The 23126-nt window shown below is 39.4% G+C and overlaps 1 protein-coding gene and 1 pseudogene across 2 annotated transcripts in view; both read right to left on the reverse strand.

The window, feature by feature from the left end:
• Positions 1 to 23126, reverse strand: part of SHROOM4 (shroom family member 4) — a 274039-nt gene that overhangs the window by 204599 nt on the left and 46314 nt on the right. The window lies entirely within an intron of this gene.
• On the reverse strand, positions 13312 to 18186 carry LOC119523230 (annotated as a pseudogene).

Below are 23126 nucleotides of genomic sequence, written 5' to 3' on the forward strand. Positions count from 1 at the left end.
AGGATATACATTCTTCTCTAGTGCTCACGGAACTTTCTCCAGAATAGATCATGTGCTGGGACATAAAACAAGGCTCAATAAATTTTAAAAGATTGAAATTATTCAAAGCACATTCTCTGACCATGATGGAATACAATTAGAAGTCAATAACCATCAGAGACTTAGAAAATTCACAAATACCTGGAGGTTAAACAACACACTCCTAAACAATCAGTGGGTTAAAGAAGAAATAGCGAGAGGAATTGCTAAATATATAGAGACGAATGAAAATGAGAACACAACATACCAAAACCTATGGGATGCAGCAAAAGCAGTACTGAGGGGGAAATTTATAGCACTAAACGCATATATTAAAAAGGAAGAAAGAGCCAAAATCAAGGAACTAATAGATCAACTGAAGAAGCTAGAAAATGAACAGCAAACCAATCCTAAACCAAGTAGAAGAAAAGAAATAACAAGGATTAAAGCAGAAATAAATGACATAGAGAACAAAAAAACATTAGAAAGGATAAATATCACCAAAAGTTGGTTCTTTGAGAAGATCAACAAGATTGACAAGCCCCTAGCTAGACTGACAAAATCAAAAAGAGAGAAGACCCATATAAATAAAATAATGAATGAAAAAGGTGACATAACTGCAGATCCGGAAGAAATTTAAAAAATTATAAGAGGATACTATGAATAACTGTATGGCAACAAACTGGATAATGTAGAGGAAATGGACAATTTCCTGGAAACATATGAACAACCTAGATTGACCAGAGAAGAAATAAAAGACCTCAACCAACACATCACAAGCAAAGAGATCCAATCAGTCACCAAAAATCTTCCCACAAATAAATGCCCAGGGACAGATGGCTTCACAGGGGAATTCTACCAAACTTTCCAGAAAGAACTGACACCTGTCTTACTCAAACTCTTTCAAAACATTGAAGAAAATGGAACACTACCTAACTCATTTTATGAAGCTAATATCAATCTAATACCAAAACCAGGCAAAGATGCTACAAAAAAGGAAAACTACCAGCCAATCTCCCTAATGAATATAGATGCAAAAATCCTCAACAAAATACTTGCAAATCGAATCCAAAGACACATTAAAAAAATCATACACCATGACCAAGTGGGGTTCATTCCAGGCATGCAAGGATGGTTCAACATAAGAAAATCAATCAATGTATTACAACACATTAACAATTCGAAAGGGAAAAATCAATTGATCATCTCAATAGATGCTGAAAAAGCATTTGACAAAATCCAACATCCGTTTTTGATAAAAACACTTCAAAAGATAGGAATTGAAGGAAACTTCCTCAATATGATAAAGAGCATATATGAAAAACCCACAGCCAGCATAGTACTCAATGGTGAGAGACTGAAAGCCTTCCCCCTAAGATCAGGAACAAGACAAGGATGCCCGCTATCACCACTGTTATTCAACATTGTGCTGGAAGTGCTAGCCAGGGCAATCCCGCAAGACAAAGAAATAAAAGGCATCAAAATTGGAAAAGAAGAAGTAAAACTGTCATTGTTTGCAGATGATATGATCTTATATCTGGAAAACCCTGAGAACTCGATGATACAGCTACTAGAGCTAATAAACAAATTTAGCAAAGTAGTGGGATACAAGATTAATGCACATAAGTCAGTGATGTTTCTATATGCTAGAAATGAACAAACTGAAGAGACACTCAAGAAAAAGAAACCATTTTGAATAGCAACTAAAAAAATCAAGTACCTAGGAATAAACTTAACCAAAGAAATAAAAGACCTATACAAAGAAAACTACATAACTCTACTAAAAGAAATAGAAGGGGACCTTAAAAGATGGAAAAATATTCCATGTTCATGGATAGGAAGGCTAAATGTCATTAACATGTCAATTCTACCCAAACTCATCTACAGATTCAACGCAATCCCAATCAAAATTCCAACAACCTACTTTGCAGACTTGGAAAAGCTAGTTATCAAATTTATTTGGAAAGGGAAGATGCCTCAAATTGCTAAAGACACTTTAAAAAAGAAAAACAAAGTGGGAGGACTTACACTCCCTGACTTTCAAGCTTCTTATAAAGCCACAGTTGTCAAAACAGCATGGTACTGGCACAAAGACAGACATATAGATCAATGGAATCCGATTGAGAATTCGGAGATAGGCCCCCAGATCTATGGCCGACTGATCTTTGATAAGGCCCCCAAAGTCACTGAACTGAGTCATAATGGTCTTTTCAACAAATGGGGCTGGGAGAGTTGGATATCCATATCCAAAAAATGAAAGAGGACCCCTACCTCACACCCTACACAAAAATTAACTCAAAATAGATCAAAGATCTCAATATAAAAGAAAGTACCATAAAACTCCTAGAAGATAATGTAGGAAAACATCTGCAAGACCTTGTATTAGGCGGCCACTTCCTAGACTTTACACCCAAAGCACAAGCAACAAAAGAAAAAATAGATAAATGGGAACTCCTCAAGCTTAGAGGTTTCTGTACCTCAAAGGAATTTTTCAAAAAGATAAAGAGGCAGCCAACTCAATGGGAAAAAATGTTTGGAAACCATGTATCTGACAAAAGACTGATATCTTGCATATATAAAGAAATCCTACAACTCAATGACAATAGTACAGACAGCCCAATTATAAAATGGGCAAAAGATATGAAAAGACAGTTCTCTGAAGAGGAAATACAAATGGCCAAGAAACACATGAAAAAATGTTCAGCTTCACTAGCTATTAGAGAGATGCAAATTAAGACCACAATGAGATACCATCTAACACCGGTTAGAATGGCTGCCATTAAAGAAACAGGAAACTACAAATGCTGGAGGGGATGTGGAGAAATTGGAACTCTTATTCATTGTTGGTGGGACTGTATAATGGTTCAGCCACTCTGGAAGTCAGTCTGGCAGTTCCTCAGAAAAGTAGATATAGAGTTACCATTCGACCCAGCGATTGCACTTCTCGGTATATACCCAGAAGATCGGAAGGCAGTGACACGAACAGATATCTGCACGCCAGTGTTCATAGCAGCATTATTCACAATTGCCAAGAGATGGAAACAACCCAAATGTCCTTCAACAGATGAGTGGATAAATAAAATGTGGTATATACACACGATGGAATACGACACGGCAGTAAGAAGGAACGATCTCGTGAAACATATGACAACATGGATGAACCTTGAAGACATAATGCTGAGCGAAATAAGCCAGGCACAAAAAGACAAATATTATATGCTACCACTAATATGAACTTTGAAAAATGTAAAACAAATGGTTTATAATGTAGAATGTAGGGGAACTAGCAATAGAGAGCAATTAAGGAAGGGGGAACAATAATCCAAGAAGAACAGATAAGCTATCATGGGTAAATTTAACGTTCTGGGAATGCCCAGGAATGACTATAGTCCGTTAATTTCTGATGGGTATAGTAGGAACAAGTTCACAGAAATGTTGCTATATTAGGTAACTTTCTTGGGGTAGAGTAGGAACATGTTGGAAGTAAAGCAGTTATCTTAGGTTAGTTGTCTTTTTCTTACTCCCTTGTTATGGTCTCTTTGAAATGTTCTTTTATTGTATTTTTTTTTAATTTATTTTTTTTATATTTTTATTTTTCATACAGTTGATTTAAAAAAAAATTTTAAAAAAAAAACAAGGAAAAAAATATGTAGAGCCCCCTTGAGGAGCCTGTGGAGAATGCAGGGGTATTGCCCTACCCCACCTCGATGGTTGCTAACATGACCACAGACATAGGGGACTGGTAGTTTGATGGGTTGAGCCCTCTACCACAGGATTTACCCTTGGGAAGACTGTTGTTGCAAAGGAGAGGCTAGGCCTCCCTATAATTGTGCCTAAGAGCCTCCTCCCGAATGCCTCTTTGTTGCTCAGATGTGGCCCTCTCTCTCTAGCTAAACCAACTTGGCAGGTGAAATCACTGCCCTCCCCCCTACATGGGATCAGACACCCAAGGGAGTGAATCTCCCTGGCAACGTGGAATATGACTCCCAGGGAGGAATGTAGACCCGGCATCTTGGGATGGAGAACATCTTCTTGACCAAAAGGGGGATGTGAAAGGAAATGAAATAAGCCTCAGTGGCAGAGAGATTCCAAGAGGAGCCGAGAGGTCACTCTGGTGGGCACTCTTACACACAATTTAGACAACCCTTTTTAGGTTCTAAACATTTGGGGTAGCTGGTGGTAGATACCTGAAACTATCAAACTACTACCCAGAACCCATGAATCTCGAAGACAATTGTATAAAAATGTAGCTTATGAGGGGTGACAATGGGATTGGGAAAGCCAGAAGGACCACACTCCCCTTTGTCTAGTTTATGGATGGATGAGTAGAAAAATAGGGGAAGGAAACAAACAAACAAACAAACAGACAAAGGTATCCAGTGTTCTTTTTTACTTTAATTGCTCTTTTTTACTTTAATTATTATTCTTGTTATTTTTGTGTGGGTGCTAATGAAGGTGTCAGGGATTGATTTAGGTGATGAATGTACAACTATGTAATGGTACTGTGAACAATCCAATGTACGATTTGTTTTGTATGACTGCGTGGTATGTGAGTATATCTCAATAAAATGAAGATTTAAAAAAAAAAAGAAAAAAATGGATGATGGGAAGTTGATGGCATTGCAACATTGTGAATGTGATTAATCCCACAAAATGGAATGCTTGGGAGGGGTTGGAATGGTAAGATTTATGCTGTAGATATGTTTCCACAATTGAAAAAAAAGACAGTCTAAATAGACAATGACAATTAAATGCCATAGATGATCCTGGATGAGATCTAAGAATAGAGGAGAAAAGGCTCAAAAGGGCACAATTGGGACATAAGAAAAAAATAAAACATAGAATGTAAGCTTTATATCAATGTTAAATTTCTTGAATTTCTTAACTATACTTAATGTGATTACATAAATGAATATTCTTGTTCATAGGAAATGTAAATGTGAATTATATTATTTGTTCATGGATGTGTGCAACTTGCTCTCATATGTTCAGAAGACAGAGCAATAGATGATCGATGACAAGGAGGGAAAGAAAGAAATGGTAAAGTGACAAAATATTAAAGTTGGTAGATCGGGGTATCAGTGGAGGGGGGTTGGGGTAGGCTGGAGTTCTGTGTATTGGGTTTGTGTTATTTTTGCAACTGTCCTGTAAGTTTGAATCTATTTCAAAATAAAAGTAAAAAAAAACAAAAAACAAAAAAAAAACATTATTGTCTTTGATGCTGTGGAAAACAATAAAGCTATACTCATTTTGAAAAGGAGAGGAGAGCTGATATATAACAACAGCAACAATAATAATAGTAGTTAACTTTTATTGAGCATTCACTGTGTACTATGGCTTTAAGTACACCTATTTTAATCCTCATAATAATACTAAGAGATACATAATATTATCCTCCATTTTACAGAAGAGGAGAGGAGACTGAGGCTCAGAGAGTTAAAGGACTTCCCAAGAACACACAAATCCAAAGTGACAAAATTAAGATTTAAACTAAATTTTCTGTTGACTCTAAATCTCATGCTCTTATCTGCTACTCTACCATCTTCCTTCTCCAGGGTCACTTCTTTCTTGAAGTACTCAAAGCAATGTATCAAAGCCAGCTTTTATATTTTTGAGTCCTTATTCCAGAAAGATCCCATTAAGAGTCTAACTCTTCCTAGCTCAGACCAAATTTTCAAGGAATATTCTGAACTACACCTATATAAACAGCAAGGCTTGATGTCAAAGGTCCATATGACAGGAAGATTAGCAACAGCTCAAGTTGAACCCTGATCCCTTAAATCTCAGAAAGGCAAGGAGAATCCTGGTTTGTTTCAAATCTTTGTTTCATCCATTCATCCATTTCCTTCAAACAGTGTTCATCTGGACTCTATGGGTTAGTATCACAGTTCCATTCACCTTAGAGGCCTATTTGAGAACCAACTCCAGGTTAAAATGTGACTGTTGTAAATGTGTTTTTTTTTTTTTTTTTTTACCAATAGACACAGCAGGAAACTTGGGAAGACAGGAAGCGGGTGGTTAAATCCTTTTCTACTGCTTTTTAAAGAACAGTTATATAAAGACCCCATTTAATCAAATCCAGCAAACTTTACTGAGCAATGATTATATACCAGATCCTGTGCTAGATGCTATCACATATCTCACTACTACTACTACTACTATGAAAATTTTTTTTATTAATTCCTTACTATGTGGTAAAAAGTGGGCTAAGTGCTTTACATATAATATAGATCTCCATGACCACAAATCCATTAAGATCAATTAAGGTAGAGGCTTAATAAGAAAACATAATACAATAAATCCAACAACAACAAAAAAACACTAGGAATTTGATGGTCATCTTAGAGGCAGAACAGTTTGAATAACCAGACACCTACATAGACATTTTCTGTTTGTTCCTTTCTTAAGTCCATTTCAGTGGTTCACAAACTTAAGAATTACTGCATAGTGCTCTATACAAAGATGTAGTACATTATGGCAATACAAGGGATTTTCAAGGGGAATTTCAATAACTGAAGATTTTTGTCTTATGTGCTAATTTTCATACCTGACTTAAAGGGTACATGAGATAATAATCATGATATAAATAGTATATGCTCAATAAATTTCAGATGCTGACTTAATACACTAAGCTTTTCAAGAACCCTATCAGGGAAGTACCCTTGACTCTTATTTTATAGGTGAGGAAATGGAGCTCAGAGAGGTTTGGTTCCTACAAAGCCAAAGTTTAAACCTGGGTCTGTCTGACACCAAAACCTGTGCTTCTTGAACAGCTACATGAGAGATATTTAATTTCTGGTAAATAACTTATGCTTTAGCTAAAAGCAATGACCAGGGTCACTGAGCCAGATGGATAAGAGGGGATGAATATGAAGGCAGCCTCAAGGAAGAATGGTGAGCAGCAAAGTGATATTATCAAAGCTGGACTTTAGGAAAATTAACTTGATAGTGGTGATAATCTGTCCCCTGAAGCCATATCATCTCCCTTTTGAGGTTGAATGCAGGCAAGAAAGCCTAGGCAAAAGTACAGAACAAGTCCCTTTGCTGGTGGAGGCCTGCAAGGTGCTAAGGTATCCAACTGACGCCAACATGTTTCCCAAACTGAGAACTCACAACCCCCTTTTTCTGGGTGATACAGGAAGTTAGGACCCTAGTTCCTTGTAACTGAATATCCAAATGCCTTGGTTACAAATTTCACACTGGATAAGACACCTGAGCCTCCGGTGTCAGGCAGCAAAAGCACTCTTTGTGACATGTATAAATGTGCTATTTTCACCAGAATCATCTACATTTAATTTCAGAAAAGACAAGCTTGGGACTGGAGAACAGAGTTCCTCAAAAGCAAAATACCAAAGACCATGCACAGCTATCTCTACCCCAACTAAGATGACTAGTACTTCTCCCAACAAGGTCTGTTGCCCTGTCCAGGAGACTGAGATGTTTCTCCTATACTTTTGCCTACTTCTCAGAATGGCCAAAAACCAAGGATGACAATCCCCACCTCCAGGTGTCCAACTTATATCCAAAAGTATTTGAAGTAACTCCCAATAAAAATTATTTTGTCATGGGATAATAAAAAAATTTTAAAAATGGTTAGAAAACAGAAGGAGATGACTTTATTTATAAAGAAAAAAAGAACTTTTGTCAATATATGCTACAGTTGAATATTCACATTTGCTCTGAGTTTCCTAACAGCCAAAGCATAAAGGCAAACACTTTAGGTAGCTTGTCAGGAAGCAAACTGTTTGTGGGTACTGGATCATAAATGGAAATTTTATAGGTACATATATAAGGGACAATAAAAAACACAATGGTTAATGTCTTCAACATCTTTTTGGAAGAATATACTTTTGCCATATAATACTTTTAAAAATTGACCTTCATGTCTTAAATCACCGTTCCCATGTGAACAATCCTTTTATTTCCACTCACTTGCTTTCCAGTACTCCTGCTATGGTGCCTGTGAGCAAGCAGCACCAACAATCTTCTGATGCTGTAGCTTTGAATCAGCTCCAAGTTCCCAGATACTTGGTTCAGATCTCAAAAATGCTTATCCCACAGAGCAGAGAACATAACACTTTTTGTCTACAATGCTTTTAGGGCTCTGCTAGTGTTAACTGCCTTGGCTAGCAGGCTAATAAGCTCCTTAGGAATGGCCAATACTGGGCTCTGGGTGAGTGAGTCAGTGGTATCTGATGGGCTCTTTCCATTACACCTAATGTGTCTGATGGATCAGAGGTGCAAACAATCAGCACCAAACAAGTCAGGCCCATTTTTCATCAAAGACCACATTTGAGAGGAAAGAATTCTGGGTGTCCATATAGAAAGTGGGGACAGGGAAGGGGGAGGACTAACCAGTGAACTAACCAGCTTCCAGGAACAGTGCCAGAGCAAGAACGCAAGAGCTTGAGGGAATATTTTGCTTTGATATGGAAAGCCCCATGACTCCATCCCACCTAACATAGAGGTGGAGAAACTGTGAAGCCAGAAAAGAGAAAGAAATAGCATGTTCACAAGGGAAAGTAAAAGGGAGATTGAAGGGAACAGAGTTTGGTGAGCAAAATTCTGAATAGCCTGGTGAAAAGGACATTTTGGCTTACTCGTGTTAAGAGATCAACATTTGACACGTGTGATAAGTAAAAGGAGATACTGTTAGGAGCCAAAGTTTTATCAAGCTATGAGGTCTGAGAGAGCGGGTCCCTAGGCCAGGCTGGGAGAAGCAGTAGAGGTTGTGGTACTGCAAAAACTAGGCAGAAATTCCAGCAAGAATTGAAAGGAAAATCTAAACGTTTGCACATCTACTATGACCAATCATACTGGTATTACTATTTTGCTTAATTCTCGTTAAAAAAAATCCTGCAGCCTTAGTATGTGGAAACTGAGATACAGGGAGTTGCTTCACAGAACTTGCTCAGGGGCAGATGGCTAGGAAAGAGAACTTCCAGGTTTTGAACCCAGATGTCTTTGGCTCCAAAGCCTACAGTCTTTCATCTCCAACCCCTTGCCAAATGGTGCCAGCTCTGGACAGCTAAGGAACCAACCTCCAAACATTGGTAGTGGGAGGGAAGCAGCAGCAGCTTATGACTCACCTTTCCCATGGTAGCCTAGTGGAAAAGGTTCTTTCCTGAAGTAAAACCAATCAAAACTGGAGCTCTAGGATTCTTTAAATTCCTAACCTATTCTGTTTGTTCTTTTTAAATATATAAACACACACATACACACACAAACACATATATACTAACCTTTTATTTAAATAATATTAATAATAATAATAGGTAATACTTATTGAGCATTCCTGTGTGCCAGGTACAGCACAAAGCACTTAGTGGCTTAGATCATTTATTCTCATCAACAAATCTACATATAAATAATATCATTACTTGCAGTTCACAGATGAAGAATTACATTCAGAGAGGTTCAGTAACCTGCCCAAGGTCATACAAGAAATAAATGACAGAGTTAGAATTTCAGCTCAGCTTTCTCTGCCTCCAGATTCACACTATACTGCCTTCCTACCTCTTTGATATAGATACCAAAGAAAATACAGATTTGCAAAAAGAAGAGAACAAACTCACCCATAATACCATTAACATATCTGATTTTCTCTACAGACTTTCAAGCTACATAAGCCAGTGTTTCGATTTGATGTGTTCCATAATTATCCCACGTCTGGTCTATTTCCCCAAGGAGGGATAAGCCCTTTACAGGCAGGCACTAGTCCTTCTATTTTGTTTCTCCCCACTGCCTTACCCCCAACCCTAGTCCAGAGCCCAGTGGGTAGTCATACCCATTGCTGGTAGACCAACATTAGAAGAGCAAGATCAGTGCTGATGGCCAGAGTGCAGCAGAATTTTCCAAGACATATTAACCTGGAAGCCAAAGCCCAAGCAAGAGGCCAAGATTAAAGCAGAAGCCTTCTAACACTCAAATGAGCAGGAGAGAGGACAGAGCTAGAGAAACAAAATCTATTTGCCATCAGCAAGCTATCTTCCTCCTATACGACAATATTTGTATCGATAAATGCAGCCAAAAGCCAGATACCCTAAAGCTCAGTATATTAGGTAGGGTTCTCTAGGGAAACAGAATCAACAAGAGATATCTGTAAATATAAGATTTTATATGTCTCATGCAATTGTGGGGATGCACGAGTTCAAATTCCATAGGGCAGGATGCACAAGTCCAAATTCCATATTGCAGGCAGCGAACTGACAACCCTGGTGAAGGTGTTTGACGAACTCCTCAGGAGAACGCTGGCTAGCCGAAGAAGAATTGAAGGTTCTTTCTCTTCTCCCTTAAAAATCTTCAACAGATTGGATTAAATCCAGCTGATTGAATTCTCTCATTAAGGAAGACATGCCCTTCTTTGATATAATCAGCCACAGATGCAGTCAACTGACTGATGATTTAATAAATGAGCCTTCTGGTTTACTAACCAGCTACAAATGTCCTTGCAGTAACAGGTTAGTGCTTGCTTGACCAGAAACCTGGCACCACCACCTGGCCAAGTTGAAGCATGAACCTAACCATCACAGTCAAACCCTTCTCAACTTGGCAGCTATACACATCACCATAAACTATACTTAATCTCTAAATAGAACACAATAACAGACATATTTCACTAACAATACTTAGCTGTCCTGCACACAACTGGAAACGCACTAAATCTCTCCAGAACAGGGTTCAAGTCCTTGGGTAACATTGACTCTTAAACTTGATTTCCTATAACTTAAATACTACAAAATGAAAAATACAATCTTAAAAAAACAAGGAGGAAACATTCATGCCATCACAGTCCTTATTTCTGTAACTGGGATGTGATCATGATTCATATTTATCGCTACCTTCTTCCACTACCCATTCCATGTTCCCTTTACCCTCAGCAAGCGCTTCAGCTGGCCGTGGTTCTTTGCCTGGTGGGGTGACCAAAACCTTCATTCCTGAATTTTCTGGCCCATTAGTTAAGGTCCTGCCTGGATTGCTGCAGTTTTTCATTGACTTTAATCACAGAATATGGTTGTACTAAGAGATGCCCTAAGGGATCTCCTGTATTCCAGGAAAACTCTTCTTTACCTCCATTGTGTAGTTGCAGTGCTATTTCCCCTTGATAGTCAGGATCAATCACCCCAGCCAGTACAGTAATCCCCTTCCTTGCCTGTTGATTCAGAGGTATGAGAAGCCCATATTGGCCAGGTCGCAGTCTTAACTTCCAGCTCAATGGAATCATTGTGTATCTTGGTAAGAGTGCACTTCCTTTTGGAACTATGACCTGTAGACCAGCAGAATTTAAGGTTGCAGGGACAGGAAGCAAAAATTTTTCTAGTGGATCACTGCTAGTGATAGTGAGTGGTGCCACTCCAGCTTCCACCCCTTGACTCCTGGATCCATGAATCCTGGCTATGGGAGAAACAGCACCATAGAGTGGATGCTGATTCAGAGCATACACAGCCTCCTGGAGAACACTGCCCCAGCCCTGCAAGGTATTGCCACCTAGTTGGCACTGTAATTGAGTCTTCAACAGGCCATGCCACCATTCTATCAACCCAGCTGCTTCTGGATGATGGGAAACATGGTAATACCAGAGAATTCCATGGCCATGTGCCCATTCCCTTACTTCATTTGCTGTGAAGTGGGTTCCTTGGTCATAAACAATGCTGTGTGGAATACCATGATGGTGGATAAGGCATTCCATAAGTCCATGGATGGTAGTTGTGGGAGAAGCATTGCAAGCAGGGAAGGCAAACCCATATCCAGAGTATGTGTCTATTCCAGTAAGAACAAATCATTGCCCATTCCATGATGGAAGTGGTCCAATGTAATCAACCTGCCACCAGGTAGCAGGCTGATCACCTCGGGGAATGGTACCATATCGGGGACTGAGTGTGGGTCTCTGCTGCTGTCAGATTGGGCACTCAGCATGGCTGTGATCAGGTCAGCCTTAATGAGTGGAAGTCCATGTTGCTGAGTCCATGTATAACCCCCATCCCTACCACCATGGCCACTTTGTTCATGAGCCCATTGGGCAATGACAGTAGTGGCTAGGGAAAGAGGCTGGTTGGTATCCACCAAATGGGTCATTTTATCCACTTGGTTATTAAAATCTTCTTCTGCTGAAGTCACCCTCTGGTGACAAATATCTTCATCTTTTTGCCCACTCAGAAAGATCTAGCCACATAACTCTTTCCCAGACTTCTTTGTCACCAATTTTCCAATCATGTTCCTTCTAAGTCCCTGACTATCCAGCCAAACCATTACCAACAGCCCATTTTAAGATTCTGTTTCTCAAGAACCACTCCCAGTACCAAGCTATATTAGTTAGGATTCTCTAAAAACAAGAGATATCTGTAAATATAAGATTTTATAAAAGTGTCTCATGCAACTGTGGGGATGCACGAGTCCAAGTTCCAAAGGGCAGGCAGCAAACTGACAACTCCAATGAATGTGTTCAATGAACTCTTCAGGAGACACTGGCTAGCTGAAGAGGAAGTGAAGGTTCTCTGTCTTCTCCCTTAAAAGTCAACGATTGGATTAAATCCAGCTGATTGAATTCTCTCATTGAGGTAGACACACCCTTCATTGAGGTAGTCAGTCACAGGTGCAGTCGACTGGCTGATGATTTAATAAACCAGCCTTCTTGTTTATTAACCAGCCACAAATGTCCTTGCAGTAACAGTTCAGCTAGTGCTTGTTTGACCAGACGCCTGAGCACCATCACCTGGCCAAGGCGACACATAAACCTAAACATCACACTCAGGAATGAAGGTAATTAAAGACAGTGCATGTCCAGGGCAGCGAGAGTTCACTATATAATCTTGGACAAAGAGAGATTCTCTGTTAACCTCCTCAAGCTCTAGGCTGACCCCATGATCCTCTATCAAGCATTAAGTCAGTCAGTTGTAATCTATAGGAAGATTTTTATGATTGTATGATCTCATTTATATGAAATACCTATAAGCAAACTTCATAGAGACTGTAGATTACAGGTTACCAGCAGCCATGGTGGCAGGAAGGGTTGGGGGAGTGGAGAGTGCGGGGAAGGGGGAGTTATTGCTTTATGGGTGCAGAGTTTCTATTTGAGGTGATGGAAAAGCCGAGGTAATGGATGTTAGTGATGGTAGCACAATATTGTAAATAGAATTAATGCCAATGAATTGTGTACTTGAAAGTGGTTAAAATGAGAAATTTTGAGTTGACTATTTGGTACTACAAGTAAAAAAATTATATATTAAAGTAAAAAAAAAATAGTTCTATTTCCCGTCTCAATTTTCCAGCTGTCTTCCCAAGAGATAACTACTGTTACCAGTTTCTTGAGCATCTTTGGAGAAAAATTTTAGATATAAAAAGATCTCTGTTTTTGTGTCCTTTCCCCATATAAATGGTAGCACATGCTACATATAGAAGATAACTCTTCAGGAAACTTCCTGGGTTAGCATACTTTCTCTCCATCCTTATTGCAATTATTCAATCTATTGTTGAAGAGTACAGGTCTGTTACTTTGTAGAATGTCACTCAATTTTGTTTGTCTGGTGTTTCCCTGTGATTAAATTAAGCATGAGCACTTTCAGCAGTAATACCACAGAAGGGATATTGTGTCTTTCTTGGATGCTTCATATCAGGAGATACCTCATGTCACTCTGTATTATTGTTTTGAGCTCTTGGTTAAGGTGGAGTCTCTCAGCTTTCTCCATTGCAAGTTTATCAGTTTCCCTATTGTAATTAATAAGTAATCTGTGAGCAGATTCTTTGAGACAATATATATCTTGTTCTTCATAAAAGACTCACCTTAAGATTTTTATATACACTGATGATTTTTGCCTGAATCAATTAGTACTATGATGATTATGAAATGACATGTATTCATTTTATTTTCACTGTCTTCAGCTCTACTGAACTCTAGATCTGGGCTGGGTCAGTAGCACTGTGGAGTGCCTCTTGGACCCGTCTGCCTCCTAAAGCCTTGCTTACCATTTCCAGAATGCTCACCTTGCAGTCTTAGAGGAAGGGTGCATTCCCAGGAAGAGTGAGAAAGATTTGGGGCTCAGGATGATGATATCAGATATACTGAACTAGTTTCTGTGCCCCCTCATTCTGGTTTCAGAAAAATAAACAGTTGCTAGTGAGGTTGGTGATATTTTTTGTTGCTTCCATGCCTTGAACTCTCTCATCTCGGAGAATTTGTCCCTTGGCTTGTATTTTTTCTAAGATCTCCTCAGGTTCTCTTCTTCTCTGGACGCATAATCTAGATCTTTTGTTTTGGAACAATATTTGGACTCTTGACTCTGGAACCCCAATTTCTTTAGCAAGTCATTGTCTGGAATCAATCCCAGGGTAAGGGTTGTTCTTGAGTGCCTTGATAAGAGTGCCTAATTGGGAAGAGGTATAGGAAGTATGGCACTCTCTGGCTTCTCTATCTTGAATCTCTGCAGGGGGCATCTTGCCTGTAGGCTTGGCTTGAGTCTAAGGACTGCTCAGGTTCTGTTCTCTGGAAGGAGTGTCGAGCTCTTCAATTCTGAAACCAAATATGGATTCTAGACTCTTCAGGGTTAATTTCTAAAGCAAGTTTTTGTTTGGTAGCATAACACAGGTATGGTTTTTGGTTGAAACTATCAACGAAAATTTTCAACTGATCTGCTGTGAATTTGGTGCAACTGTGCCTTTGATGTGTAGCAATCGCCTTGTTGGGGAGTTGTTCTGGGCCATGTTGAAAGAGATTCCTTGTTCAGACATGTGACTAGGAGTCTGTAGGAAGACTTTTAAAAGAGTTTATAAGTCTTTATGTAAATAATCACATGCTTGGACAAAGATGTATGTACAAAGATGTTCTCCACAATGTTATTTATAATATAAAAAAATTGGAAACCTAAAAGGTCAATTACATGGAACTAGTAAAATAAATTAGAATACATCTGTTCCAGTTTGCTAATGCTGCCAGAATGCAAAACACCAGAAATGGATCAGCTCTTATAAAGGGGGTTCATTTGGTTACGAAGTTACAGCCTCAAGGCCATAAAGTGTCCAAGGTAACACAACAGCAATCGGGTACCTTCACTGGAGGATGGCCAATGTTGTCTGGAAAACCTCTGTTAGCTGGGAAGGCACATGGCTGGTGTCTGCTCCAAGTTCTGGTTTCAAAATGGCTTTCTCCCAGGATGTTCCTCTCTAGGCTTCAGCTCCTCAGAAATGTCACTCTTAGTTGCTGTTGGAGTGTTTTTCCTCTCTTAGCTTCTCCGGAGCAAACACTGGGCTAGCATCTCCAAAGTGCCAGCAAACTCTGCCTTCAACGGCTGTCTCCAAAATGTCTAAACTGCAGCTGCTCTGAAGTCCTTCTGTTTCTGAGCTTTTATAGGGCTCCAGTAATTAAATCAAGACCCAGGCTGAATGGGCGGGACCACACTTCCATGGAAACAATCCCGTCAACAGGTCACACCCTAATCAAAGGTGTTACTGGTTACATCTCCATGGAAACAATTAAATGGTTCCAACCTGATCAACACTAAATACATCTGCCCCCACAAGATTGCATTAAAGAACATGGCATTTTGGGGGACGTAATACATCCAAACTGGCACAACATCCATATGATAGGCTTTTATACAGTAATTTAAAATGAAGTTTTCAAAAAAAAATTCTAACAACAAAGGTAAAGGTCATAATAAATTGGGGGGGAGAAGTGGAAGAATGGGTACAGACAATATGACCATGTAGAATGATCTCATATATTATTTTTATAATCAAGATATATTACTTTGTTAATAAGAAAAAATCAATTTAATAAAAACAAGATGGATAATTATGATCCTTTCTCAATGTCTTTTTACTTGCAATTACCTTTGCCTTTTCTTAGACTTGGTTTAAGTTGCTGTGACACAGTCTGTTTTATTTGTAAAATGGGGTGAAAATAACTACTAATTTCCCACAGTTGCTGAGTTGATGAAATGAGATAATGGAGGTGAAGTGATTTTTCCAAACATTAGAGCACTAGTCATTTCTGAGCTATTACTGAAGAAATCCTAAATGTGCTGAATTTTCAGTGGTTTGCATTAATCAATCTCTTTTGGAACCAGGCCTTCCTGCCCATTTCTACTGTCATAATCACACTCTAGGCCTTTATCCTCTCATTGCCTGAATTTCTACATCAGTCTCTGAGCTGGTCCTCCTCTGTCCACCCTCTACAGAGCATCAAGGCTCACCTTTCTGCCCACGTCAATGTTTTGCTCAGAGTCCACAGATTCCTGAGTATCCTTCACATATCATGCCAATTTTTTAACCAATTATTCTGTGACATTCCTAAACTATCACCCCAGTAGCCATATAATCAACTTCAAAGTCATCAACATGTTTAACTGAAAAGCACTGGATCATAGTAGACCCTCGATAAGTTGTATCTAATTGGTAAGTAGCAGTGTAGTTGCTTCCTACTCCAAGTATGGTCTCTGGACCAGCATCATTAGCCTCAACAACAAGCTTGATATGCAGAATCTCTGCTTCCACCCAGACCTATTGAATCAAAGACTGAATTTAACAATATTATCCAGGTGATTTGCATGCATGGGAATATTTGAGAAGCATTGGTCTAGAGGGCCCAAAATTTGGCAGGTAAAGCAGTGTTCACAGTAGTAATGCTGATTTATTTACTTTTTTCAAGCTATCCTTGTGTGCATATCCTCTCTTAAATGGTTAAAATCCTTAAAAAGCAGTAACTTACATCTTTTTCTTTCTTTGTTTCAACTCCTACCACTAGAGGGTCCTTAGTAAGTGCCCATTAATTGAAAACAGTTTTAAAGTCCATATTTTAAAGTTAGCATGAGCAAATATATTTAATATAACCTAGTGATTAAGAACATGTAATCTTTCATCCTTAAAAAGGAATGAAGTTCTGATGCTTGCCACAACATGGATGACCTTGAAGACATCATGTTGAGCAAAATAAGTCAGAAACAAAAAGACAAAGACAATATGACTTTGCTTATATGAAATATCTAGAAGAGGCAAACTTCATAGAGACAGATGGTGGTTTATAAATTAGCAGGGGCCAGGGGCCAGGGGCCAGGGGCAGGGTGGAGGTGGGTGGGAAGAGGGAGTTATTGCTTAATGGGTGAGTCGTTTTTGTTTGAGGTGATGAAAAAGGAGGTAATAGATGTTGGTAATGGTAGCACAATATCATGAATATAATTGATATTAGTGAATTTAAGAAAAGAACATGTAATTTGGAGCCTGCCAGCCTGGGATCAAAAATCTGGCCCCACCACTTGCCAAGCTGGGTGACTTTGGGCACATTATTTAAACTATATGAGCCTCAATTTCCTCATCTGTGAAATGGAGATAATAATAGTACCCACCTCAAAGGATTGTTGTGACAACTAAGTGAAGAGATGTTAAGCACTTAGAACAGTGACTGGCAAAGCTACTAACATATAAATTTTAGGTATTATAAATGTTTCCTTAGAAGATTATTATAAGTATTTCAAAATTTAGGCCATTAACAGTTATGACTAGGAAATTGTTTCCATGATAGACTCTCCTAGGAATTTAATGCACAAAGTCTTACTGAATTCTCACAACCCCTCAGTGAGGTTGGTGGTGGTCCTCTTATTTTACACTTCGAAGGCAAAGTTCACACAGCTAGAGTTGAACTTAGGTCTGAAGGACTTAAGAGTGCATATTCTTTAATGTTTGTGAGCAGGGGGCTTTGCAGGCAATAGAGAAAAGAAACATTTTGTGTTTTTAAGAAAAAATGTAGAATGAGGTAAAGGTTGATGGTTTGACTATTTTGGGCACCTAGACATTGGAAAAGCAGGATCTAGCTTTGTAAGATCTCATAAGCTCACTGACACAAATAATTAAAATAGTATGTGTGGATATCTATCCAGTGACCTAAACATGAACAGTCTGTGGAGGATAAGCTGAGGGTAATTATCTGCGCCTCTGAAATTCCTTCAATATTCCAGGCCAGGAAATGGAAACTTGTCAGCATCCCTAGCTCTCTAGGCTACCCTAGACAGGAAGTAGGCATAGATATTTTTATACTGGAATCAGGGATGCTGTAAAACACAGGAAGAGGAGAGAGTACCACAATGTTCCCCAAACACTTCTCTCCTGGACACTGCTACCTCCAGTTCTTCTTTTCTGTCCCAGCGACTCTCACCCAGTAACCATCACCACCACAACCATGACTGATTAAGACAAACCACACACTGCTCTTAAAACAAGACATAGAGGAATAATGCCTGGGATTCCAGCCAGAGGTAGTTCAGTAGGAAAAGAGTGTAATGTCTACTCCCTGCAAATAAAGACCATAAGGAGGATGGGGCAAGTGGTAGTCAGAGACTTCCTTTGGGAGTTTTCCAAACTCATAACAAGCAATGGAAGCATCTCCTGGAGAGAAAAGGCCCTGGAGCCAGAGGAACAGCTGTGAAGCTCAAAGCATGGTGTTTGGCAGGTATGTGAGGACCTCTTTGTATGGCTGTTAAGTAATAAATCCCTTAGATAAGGAAGTATGCAGAAGATTTCTGAGTCAGCCCCATGTATAAAACCAAGGGCAAGTAAACAGAGACACTGAATTCTCTGTGCATACAGGTGACAGATTTTAGCCACTTAAATGAATAAGATAATTTTTTAAAGTCAACCAAAAAGTATGCAAAGATCATCGGACCTAGAACCAACAATATGGTATGCCAAGCAAAGAGTAAGTAAGTGTGGAAGAAACAAAGATTGCATTGCAACCTTAAAGGAAGTCACAGCTGATAATGAGTCAGTGAGGGCAGTGATAAGATCCAATTGGAAAACTCAAATTTAAAGAGTTAGAAACACACACAAACACACAATGTTGAGTCCTATCTTAAAAGGACATTATTAAAATTGCTACTAATGAAATCACATGGTATCTAAGAACTTCATAAACATCCAGGCTAAGGAAGTAAAGGGGAACCTGAGCTCCACTTGTGGGTCTTAACACAGGGTAGAATCCACCTGAAGGAAGGAGAGCCTTTCCATAACTGATATAAAGGCACCATGTGGGTTAGGGGCAGTGGCAGCGCTGTTGTCTTGTGTGCTCAGAGGGTTTTATATTGACAAAGACCAGGAATTAGGAGAAACAAATATTAATCTGTTGACCCAAACAGATCCAGATATTTAATCTCTGACTCACCTTGATCTCTTTTCAAGAACATACAGCTACATATTATAAGAGTTTTACTTGATTGTCTAATAAACCTAAAACTTCCAACAGAGTTCAGATCTTTGGGTAGTTAAAAAAAGTTTTAAAAAACTAACAACAACAAACTGAAAATAAACCATTAACACCACTGTGATGGTTAGGTTCATATGTCAACTTGGCCAGCTGATGGTGTCCAAGTGTCTGGCCAAGCAAGCACTGTCCTAACCGTTACTGCAAGGACATTTGTGGCTGCTTAATAGACCAGAAGGCTGGTTTATTAAATCATCAGCCAATTAACTGCACCTGTCACTGATTACATCAACAAAGGGCATGTCTTCTGAAATGACAGAATTCAATCAGCTGGATTTAATCCAATCAGTTGAAGATTTTAAGGTAGAAAGAGAGATAACCTTCACTTCTGCTGCTGCTAGCCAGCAGAGCATTTCTTGAGGAGTTCATCAAACACCTTCATCAGAGTTGCCAGTTCACTGCCTGCCTTACGGAATTTGGACTCGTGCATCCTGCACTACAGAAGTTGGACTCATGCATCCCCACAGTTGCATGAGACACTTTTATAAAATCTTTACAGATATTTCTTGTTGGTTCTGTTTCCCTAGAGAACCCTAACGAATACAGCCTGGTACTGGGAGTAGTTCTTGAGAAACAGAATCTTAAAATGAGCTTTTACAATTGGTTTTCTACTTTGATTAGATTCAAAGGCACTAATGACTCCATTTCCAATAATCAAGATGGCACTGACAGTCCATGGTGTCAGTTGGCAATGGAGATATGCAAAATATCACCATTTGATTCTCCTAATCATATTCTTGTATGAAGCAACACTCTGGGTGACAGTGTTTTTGAAACCTTAACAGAGTTTTGTGGAGTTAAGAGGTAAAATGATGTTGGCTGGTTGCTCTTAGATATACTGGATAAAGTTATAAGAGAAAAGGATAAGCTAAAGGTTTCAAATTTGAAACTTAAATGCCATATGACAGATGTAAAGGTTTCTATGTGTGCCCTGAAAGAAAATCTTATTTCTTGTGCCTGCAGACTTGAGACTTCTGAAAACCAGACACAGACTCTCATTGTGCAAGTAGCAGATTTACAACATAAACTAAAATCTCAACCTCTTAGGGTCTCTGCTGTTAAAGTAAAGGCATTGATTGGAAAAGAATGGGATCCTGAAACTTGGGATGGGGACATATATATTGATAATAATGGCAGTGAGGACATTGGAACCCTGGATTCTGCTGAGTCTTGGCTAGATGTACCTATCATGGTCTGCCCTGAGGAAACAGCCCCCCCCATCTCCAGTCTGCCCTGAGGAAACAGCTACCAAACCTCTAGCCTGCTTTGAGGAAACAGCTTCCTGACCCCCAGTCTTCCCTGCGGAGCCTGCCATACAACCCCCACCTAAAGAGATTAACTCTTCAGTGCCTGCTAAACCTGTAATCACCTCCCCTGAGGAAGCAGCCCTCACTCCTCTGTCTGGAGAGATTAATCCTGTTTTAAGAGATGAAAATGCAACAGAATGTCTTGAGGTAAATGGCTTGAGGGATACTTCTAATTCTTTTCATGACCCACACCCACCACCAGTCTTTGCTTCAAGACCTATAACTGGACTAAAGTCTCAAGAGGCTCCAAAGGATGAGGTACAAAGTGTGACCCATGAGGAAGTACACTATACTCCAAAAGAACTGTATGAGTTTTCCAACTTATACAGACAGAAACCAGGGGAATATGTGTGGGGATGGATATTAAGGGTGTGGGATAATGGTGGAAGGAATATAAGGTTGGATCAGGCTGAATTTACTGATATGGGCCCACTAAGCAGAGATTCTGCATTCAGTGTTATAGCTTGAGGGGTTAGAAAGGGTGTTAACAGTTTCTTTGGGTGGTTGCAACAGCAAGGACCCCTCCCACTGGGGACACAGACTATAAAATCTCTCACAAGAGACATACTCCCACTGTTTCAAGACCTAGGGAACATGGGAGGACATTTCAAGGCCCAGGTCAGTGTGGGACAAAGAGTCTGAGAAAACATGAACAGAGACAGTATTTCCAGCCATGAGTCTGAAAGCCCTTCCCCCACCCTTGACAGAAGCAGCAGCGGGTGGCTGTTTCCTTGCCTTGGGGATGCCTAGAGGACTGGGTCAACTGCGGAAGTCCTCTGCCATAGGTGGAATGGGGAACACAACCATACATGGATCCAGATTTTGGCCAGCAAAATGAGGGCACGGGAATCCCATAGTTTCAGCTGATCTGTGCAGGTGCAAAATGTGATCAGAAGCGTCTGAGGACAATTAAGTTGCCGAACCGCGCCATCTGCTGGACAGACTGGACGATACAAGGAATTGAAGCACTTTTAAAAAGATGCTCCAGACCATTTCTTAGGACAACTGGAGCTGGTCTACACCCCTTGCATGGAAACCCAGCCCTGTTTTGGCTGATAAATATGGACAACCAAACTGTTAGAACACAGCTCCAAAGCAAACCTAGATCTTGCTGGCTGGCAAAAAACAGTGCCACTGGAAGCCAGCTAATTCATTTTACCACACAAAGTGAACTTGCTGGGGTGCCCAGTGCCTAGCCCCCATCCCTGAGTCAGGCTGCTCTGGGTGCCTGATATTTGGATGGGTACTGGAGAAGGGACAGAGGTAATCTGAGAACTGGCCGGTGAGAGAAAAAAAGAGCAGATAGAGATTAAAGTCGACCAAAAAGGAAAACATAGGCAAAAGAGAGAAAACAACCTCCAGAATTAACTAATCAAGAAAATCAGATGCCTGGAGAGCAAAAAATCATGAGTCACACCAGGAAACATGAAGATATGACCCAGGCAAAAGAACAAAGTAACACCTCAACTGAGATACAGTAGTTGAAACAACTAATAAAAGATATTCAGACAAGTCTTCTAAATCAAATCAATGATTTGAAAGAAAATGTGGGAAAAGAGATGAAGGATATAAAGAAGGTACACAGTGTCCATACAGAAGAACTTGAAAGCTTGAATAAACAAATGACAGAACTTAGGGGAATGAAAGTCACAATAGAAGAGATGAAAATCACAATGGAGACACACAACAGCAGATTTGAAGAGGCAGAAGAAAGGATTAGCAAACCACAACCATAAGAGAGTGTGGGTAGCTATACCAATATCAGACAAATTAGATTTCAAATGTAAAACAATGAAAACAGTAAAAAAAGGACACTATATATTAATAAAAGGGACAATTCATCAAGATGACATAACAGTCATAAATATGCACTGAGCTGGACTGTCCCCAAATACATGAGGCACACACTACAACACTGAAAGAAGTAGACACTTCTAGAATAGTAGCTGGAGACTTCAATACACCCCTCTCATCAATGGTTAGAACATCCAGACAGAGGATCATTAAGGAAACAGAGATGTTGGATAGTACAATAAATGAACTAGACTTAACAGACATTTATAGAACACTACACCTCACAACAGCAGGATACACATTTTTCTCAAGTGCTGATGGATCATACTCCAGGACAGACCATATGCTGGGTCACAAAGCAAGTCTCAATCAAATTTAAAAATATTGATATCACATAACACACTTTCTTGGACCATAATGGAATGAAGTTGGAAATCAATAACAGGCAGAAAATGGGAAAATTCACAAAGATATGGAGGATAAACAACATACTCTTAAACAACCAGTGAATCAAGGGAGAAATGAGTAAATATCCTCAGGCAAATTAAAATGAAAACACAACTATACTTATGGGATGCAGCAAAGGCAGTGCTGAGAAGGAAACTTATTGCCCAAAATGCCTATATTGAAAAAGAAGAAAGAGCAAAAAATGAGGAATTAACTTTTCACCTGGAGGACCTAGAAAAAGAACTGAAAACTAACCCCAAAGCAACCAGAATAAAAGAAATCACAAAAATTAGAGCAGAAATAAATGAAATTCAGAA

This window comes from Choloepus didactylus, chromosome X (genome assembly GCF_015220235.1).
Source record: "Choloepus didactylus isolate mChoDid1 chromosome X, mChoDid1.pri, whole genome shotgun sequence".
Taxonomy (NCBI): domain Eukaryota; kingdom Metazoa; phylum Chordata; class Mammalia; order Pilosa; family Megalonychidae; genus Choloepus; species Choloepus didactylus.